The following is a 7,448-nucleotide window of genomic DNA, read 5'->3' on the forward strand; positions in this document are numbered from 1 at the left end:
AAAATCTTGCACATAAGTTCCACATATGTAGCCAAGCTACCACATATCTCATAGTACATATAGACTCGTTTTCGAGCTACTCACTGGCCTGTTCACACAAGCTGTCAGTCAAGAAATAGCTACACAGTACTGCTCACACAAGCTGTCAGGTATCCGCAACTCATGCTGAACTACCCAACCATTAGTAGGACGTACGAGACCAGCACCCGGATCACATAAACACATGGGTTCCTAGTGACATTTCACTCGTATCCTATTCTATTCCTAAGGCTCAACTGAGAATTCTCACTTGTTGAAACTTGCTGAATACGTCCAAGCAGTCAATCACAATTCATACAATATTAAAGTATTTAAAACATAAATATAACAATGCATTATTTACATGCGAACTTACCTCGGTACAAAAATAATAGAATTTCACCTAATCGTCAAACACTTTGTTTTTCCCCTGATCTAGTTCCGAACCTCGTTTATCTCGATCTATAATAACAAATTTAACTTATTTAATACACACATTATTCAATTCAGTCCAAAAATCATATCATGGAAAAATTATATTTTTGCCCCTAATGTTTTACATTTTTACAATTTAGTCTCTAGTCTCATAAATTGAAATGTATTCAATTTCTTCAAAACCCAAGCCTAGCTGAACCATTTTCATACTTATAACAGCCCACATTTTCCACTCAATCACACTATTACTACTTATTTTATAACTTTTATAAATAGGTCATTTTTGACATTTTTATCGAAAATCACTTAGCAAAAGTTGTTTATCTAACACTGATAAACGCCAAATTATACATATTTTTACCCTAAATTCTTAGCATATTTATGGATGTTTATTACTAGATTTTTGAATTTTGGTGCTCTTAATCTGGTTATTTCATGTTTTGCACTCAGGAGAGCACCAAGACTCAAAATGAGCCAAAAACGAGCAAAAAAGGGACAAAATGGACCAAATCGAGAAGATGACACGGCTTAAGCCTTGCCACACGAGCAGCTCACACGCCCGTGTCTTTCGAGGGTGTCGACCAAGGCTTTCATGATTCACACGGCCTGGCCATTGACCCACACGACCGTGTGCAATTTAACAGATCGAACACGGCCTGGCAATCACGTCACATAGCCGTGGCACACGGGCGTGTCCCTTTTTCAAGAAGCTGTATTTTACACAGAAAAGGATACTTAGGGAGGAAGAAAGCCAATCCAAAGCCTATATAAACACCCTAAGTATGACTTAGAAAGGGGGCCTCCCTCTAGAACTTTTCTGGAGTACAAAACCACATGCCGGGAATTACTTGAAGGAAGCCAGACGATCTATCCAAAAAACCGGAGCTACTTCAAGACTGAAGATCTCTCTTAGAATTCATTCAGGGGTTTTAAAGTTTTCTTTATGTTTTGTTATTTTCATACTTTTGAGATGTACTCTTATTTTATTATGAACTAAACCCCTTAGATACCTAAGGGGGCTGAAACCTATGATGGATTTTGTTATTATTATCTGAACTGTATGATAAATACTTAATTTGTTCTTAATTATGTGTTCTTAATGCTTGAGTTAATATTCCGGGTATTGATTCATGATTTAATGTACTTATGTAGAGGAGTAAAAGTCCCTGTCTAAGAGTAGATTTGGCATAATTAAGCGGAGTTGATCGAACGCCTGAAAATAGGGTTACAAGATTTTGCCGGATTAGGGTGAAACCTAATATGGGAGTCCATAGATCGATTTACTGCTTCCCTAGGGGTTTTAATTAAGAAAGAGATTTCAATTAATTCAATTAAGGGTTAGACGTTATTAGTCTCGAAAGAGATAATAATATAGGTTAGGGAATCTCACGGATCAAGTCAAGTGAATAAATCGTCTGGTTTAGAGTCAGATAACAAGTGAAATCTAGGTGGATTCCTCCTTGGGTGTCGTCTTTATCAATTACTCTTCTTCAAGTCTTTTTCCAAATTTTCTCTTTGCTTTAGTTTAATTAGTTAAATAGTTTAGTTAATTAGTTTAATAAACAACCCCTCTTTATTTCTAGGTTAAATAATAAAAAGATAGTTATTTCTAGTACTTTTGGTTCCCTTGGGTACGATATCCCGGTCTTGCCATTACTATACTATTGTTCGATAGGTGTGCTTGCCTTTTCGTCGTGATAATAGTTAGTCTAGGTTTGATCTTCATTATAAATATCTATTACTTGTTACGAATCACGCGATCAAACACCAAACATTCATTTTCTACCATTAGACATAAAAATACAAAAATATCTATGATGGTTCAAACCTTAGACCTTAATCATACCTCAAATTAGTGCTAAAATAGGTAGATCGAGTTACAACGACTTCAAAAATGTAAAGAGCATTAAAAACGGGGCAAGAACAGACTTACAATCGAGCTTAAAAGCTTGAAAAACCCTAGATATGTCTTCCTCTTATAAATTTTGGCCAAGGGGTAGAAGATGAGCAAAAATTGGCTTTTAATTTGCTTATTAATTCATTTAATTACCAAAAGACCAAAATGCCCTTTTCTTAAAACACTAAAATTTCTTTTAGTTCATGTCCATTTTTGTCCAATAACTTAACAAATGGTCTATTTACCATCTAATGACCTTCAATTTAAATTTCATAGCAATTAGACACGTCTAGCTTCTAGAACTCAAGTTTTGTACTTTTTTCAATTTAGTCCTTTTTACTAAATTGAGTGCTCAAACGTCAAAATTTTCAAATGAAATTTTCACAGAATCATTCCATAAAACTGTAGACCATAAAAATACAAGAAAAATAAAATTTTCTAGGTCAGATTCGTGGTCTCGAAATCACTATTCTGATTAGGCCCAAAACTGGGTTGTTACACGATTTGTTAGCCATTGATAGTTATTACTCGCAATCCTCTTGATGATCTCATAAGCCTCATTATAAGACTTAGACAAAATTGCACCATTCGTAGAAGCATCTACCATCAATCTTGTATGTGTATTGAGACGATTATAGAATGTCTCCAACTGGATACAATGAGGAATCCTATGATGAGGACACTTACGAAGTAACTCCTTGAATCTCTCCCAAGCCTCATACAAAATTCGTCATCCAATTTTTGGACAGTTGTGATCTCGTTCCTCAACTTAGCGTTTTTGCTAGGTGGGAAATACTTAACCAAAAATCTCTCTTCTACTTCTTGCCATGTAGATATGGAAATTGGTGGCAATGAATTGAGCCATGCATGTGCTCGATCTCACAACAAGTACAGAAACAACTTCAAACTCAATGCATATTCAGCCACATCGGCTATCTTGAATGAACACTCACCTCCATAAACAATTGAAGGTGGAGATATGGATCATCCGTGGGCATACCATTGAATTGGTCCACCGTTTGGAGCATTTGAAACACCACTGGTTTCAATTCAAATTGGGTTGCCTCAATATCCAGCCTTTTAAGTCCTGGATTTAACTTACTGAAAAATGGCACAGCATATTGTCTGATGCATCGATCCCTATCATCGGCAATTAGGATAGGGTTCCATACATGACCGGCTTCATTACCTTGGTCTTGATTCTGATTTCCAAGGTCTATATCGACTAGTCTTTGAGCTATTTGTTCACATCTTCCTTATCTGAAAGTTCACTCAATTTCAAGGTCTACAGCGAGTAAATCAATAATCTGATCTATACTCATAAACACCTGAAAACAAAATCACACAATTTAAAAGAATAAGTTAGTAATGTTAGAAATAAACCAAATTGGAAGTAAATAATTTCACAGCAAAAAAAATGATATGAAAACAGTTAACAATCCCCAACAACGACGCCAAAAACTTGTAACGCATAGGTTTGTGCAAGTATACATAGTCATTATCAAGTAGTAAGTAAGTATCAAGTTATTGTCTCCACAAAGATTGTATTTGTGTTAAATCACTTAATTGTAAAATTATACTAACAACTTGGTAAATAAAAACACAACATGGTTGAGAAGTGATGATTAAAATTAAATATATTAAACTAAATGCAATGATCCCTAATGTAAATTACCCTATGTATGCAAACTATATGAATGAAATAGATTTTAGCAAAATTAAACACAATTTGCAACAATTATAACATAGATAACTAGGACAATTGCTTTAATTAAACTTAATTTATTATCAACATGCTTAATAACATTTGGAAAAACATTCCATGGCAATTTGATCTTTCATGAGTTTGAAAACCACATTAGGTCCTTTCGGAATCCTTTACTTAGTAAATACACATTCTACTGATCCTTATTTACTAATGGTTTCTTAGCATTCATGTGAGGTAACAGAGACGTGTTAGGTTTGAAACAGTTTAATCACACAAATCTAAAAAATATGCAGATAACAGAGATTGGTTAGAGTTGTTATGCAACTTGTAATTTAATCGGGTTAAGATCTAAATTGAGCATGCACATTCCAATTAGGCATCCACTAGTCGTCGCTTGCTTAGGATCGCTCAGCTAATTCTAGTGCATTTCAATCACGAATGGACAAAATACAAACTTGATTTTAATTGAAAACATGTTCGATTGAGACACAAACATTATAAGCATGAATCAAATAAATATTATTTAATCAAAGCAATCATCCTAGCTTAAATAAAATTAAGCTAACATTGTTGTAAATAAGAACAAAGAACACATACCAACCATTTTTAGGTTAAACTAAAGAAAAGAAAGATTAAACCCAAATCAGAGTGGCTGTCACCTAAGACTCTAACTTACGAGGCCCCTTCACTCCTTTGCTTTGCTCCTTTGCTAATGGCTCTCCAAGGTGGCCGACCAAGGGCTCTTTAAGAGGCTTAATTGCTAAAATCCCTATGAAGAGATGATGCTAGGCATGGGGAATGGAAAATGCTAAAGAGAATTGAGAGAGAAGAGAGAATGATGAGGGATGAGGGGTGATTGATGAGATCAAATGAAGTCTTATTTGTAGGTGAAGAGAGGAGAGTATTTTGCTAAAAATAGAGAGGTTTAGTCTCTTCAAGCTTTTCCAATGAGCGTCGACCATGCTTAGTGGATTTAAGTTGAATTTTGCTTGATTTTTAAGCAATTTAAATGCCATAACAACTCAGGACTTAGACTCAGTCAAATGTAAATCTTTAGGCAAATCTCTAATTTCTTCAACATTGTAAGGACCTTGTGTAATTAAACAAAAAAAGTGGTTTATGTGGACAGCCATGTGTAGCCAAAATTGGGTTGACTTGGTCTTCAATTTGGATAGTTTTTGTAATCAAACAAAGCTATCAGACCTGTCCAAAATAAATCAATGAATTAATGGGCCAAAGAATAAAATTTATCCAATTTAAAAAAATTAATTAAAATCAAAATTACTAATAAATTATTTTAAAATGAATTATTAAATATAATTTTATATTTTATTATTTAATTTAATCATACATTGCCCATTTTATGTCTTAAAAATATAATATGTTCAAATAAATATAAAATAAGTCATTTTATGCATGAAAACTATGTAATAAAGCATAAATTCACATTTTAATAATTTCTATGTCATAATTTCATAATTTCACATATTTCATTAATTTATTAAACAATTACTTAGTTTTAAGAACAAATTTAAGTAAAAATGTAATAAATTACATAGGAAAAATCCTATATATTTTTCAGTTTACATTATATAAGTTGTTTATTCATATGACCAAATGTTTGAATTGTATATTTTTGGTAAGTTGAGTTAATTTTCATATGAGCTTACTAAGCTTTATAGCTTACTCAGTTTATTTTCCATGTTTTATAGTGTAATCAAAGCTAGCTTAGATTTGGGAATCGTCAGAGACCTCATCACACAATCAAGCTATCACTTTGGTACTTTTGAATCTATTATTTTGGTTATATGGCATGTATAGGAGCTTTGGTCATTTTTTTAAATATTTTGGCAATGAATTTAGCTATTTGAATTGGCTTGCAAATGATATGTGTTTGGTTTTGTTTATAGCCCTGTGAATTGGCTTATTTTGTCATGCTTGGTGATGTATATATATATGTGTGTGTTAAAGGCATTGGTTATGTGATTGGTATTTGCTATATAAATGTTTATAGTGAAAGGTTGATTTGTGAGGTATGGCATGTTTGTGGTAATAAACAAGTAATATATGTTTGTAAGTGACCATATGGATGTTTTGTGAATATGCACTTGATATGAAATTGAATGACAAATAATGATACTTGTGTGACTTGTGGATGATGGTATAGAATTAGTATGAATTAAGCTTGGTTGAGATTGATTTGAATGTTTATATATGGCATGTTTTTGTGCCAATTGGGTTCGTATAGGTGTGTGCAAATTTGGGCGGCAAGATGGCTTGGTAAATAGCCTATTTTTGTCCACACGGGCAAAGACACGGGTGTGTGTCTCAGCCTTGTCTAACACACGGTCAAGTTACATAGCCGTGTGTCCCCTGGTGTTGAATTATAAATCAAGTCAGTATGCTCCACACAGCCCAGCACACGGACGTGTGACTTGGCCCTTGGGCATAATTCAGTATACCTTACAAGTTTGGCATGACCTAGCACTCGGCCTAGCACACAGGCATGTGTTGCCATTTTGATGGGCACACGGGCGTGTGGTTGGTTGTGTGACCCAAGTTAGAAAGTTACACGGGGTCAGACACAGGCTGAGACACAACCATGTGATTCCATTTTGAATGTCCACACGACCTGTGAAACGGACATGTATTTGGCCGTTTGAGACACGCGACTGAGCCACACAAGCTTGTGTCCTCTGTATTTTGTAAAAATTTCTAAGTTTTGTAAACTTTTCCTAAGTTATCGGTTTAGTCTTGAACCACCTCAAATGCATGTTTAGGGCCTCATAGACTCGTATTAGGGACAATGTGATTGTTTATGAATGATATTTGTATGAAAATGGAAAATGTATGTGAAATGTATGTTCAATTGTATAATAAGTTCAGTAATGCTCCGTAACCCTATTCCGGCGTTGAATACGGGTGAGGGGTGTTACAACTCCCCTATGGAGGCTGAATATCTAGATGTTTTTTATTCTACAAAAAGAAGCAATATGGCTTTGAAAGTTCCTTATGGATCTTAAAGCCATTCCTAGTACGGAAAAGGCTATCACACTATATTGTGACAATAATACAACAATAGTTAATACCAAGGAAACTAGAAACCACTAAAGGACAAAACATATTAATAGAAAGTATCATATCATAAGAGAGATCGGTGTACACAAAATTGTGGATCTAGTCAAAGTCGCATCTGAGGACAACGTTGCGGACTCGTTTACCAAGACTCTACTAGCTAAAAGATTTGAGAAACACGTGAAGAGCATGGGAATACATAATACGACTCATCTACTTCACTAGGGTAAGTGTAAGGCTTTTGGATCAAGTGCCCTGAGTGTAGTATATTCATTTATAAACTTGTAATTTTTTCAAATAGTTTGGTTAATAAAA

At 34.3% G+C, this 7,448-nt stretch overlaps 1 non-coding gene across 1 annotated transcript; it reads left to right on the plus strand.

The window, feature by feature from the left end:
- The first annotated feature begins 3,015 nt into the window (after positions 1 to 3,015).
- Positions 3,016 to 3,121, plus strand: LOC121227783 (small nucleolar RNA R71). The gene has a single exon (XR_005925306.1). It is a non-coding gene; the product is annotated as a small nucleolar RNA R71 (small nucleolar RNA).
- Positions 3,122 to 7,448: the final 4,327 nt, after the last annotated feature.

Source organism: Gossypium hirsutum, chromosome A03 (genome assembly GCF_007990345.1).
Source record: "Gossypium hirsutum isolate 1008001.06 chromosome A03, Gossypium_hirsutum_v2.1, whole genome shotgun sequence".
Taxonomy (NCBI): domain Eukaryota; kingdom Viridiplantae; phylum Streptophyta; class Magnoliopsida; order Malvales; family Malvaceae; genus Gossypium; species Gossypium hirsutum.